We start from the raw sequence: 292 nt of genomic DNA, 5'->3' as shown, positions 1-292 counted from the left end.
GAATGAATATCTTAGAGAAGAAATAGGCTTGAATTGAATAGAAAAATAATAGTACTTTGCATTAATTCATGAAGAACAGCAGAGCTCCACACCTTAATCTATGGTGTGTAGAAACTCTACCGTTGAAAATACATAAGTGAAAATAGAGTAGATATGGCCGAGTGGCCAGCCTCCCATGGAGGTCAAGAGATCTAAAATGATCAAAATATTGAAATGATCCAAAGATATCTAACACAATAGTAAAAATTTCTATTTATACTAACTAGTTACTAGGGTTACAAAAATAAGTAAA

This window comes from Arachis ipaensis, chromosome B07 (assembly GCF_000816755.2).
Source record: "Arachis ipaensis cultivar K30076 chromosome B07, Araip1.1, whole genome shotgun sequence".
In the NCBI taxonomy this organism is placed as follows: domain Eukaryota; kingdom Viridiplantae; phylum Streptophyta; class Magnoliopsida; order Fabales; family Fabaceae; genus Arachis; species Arachis ipaensis.
This window is presented reverse-complemented; position numbering follows the sequence as displayed.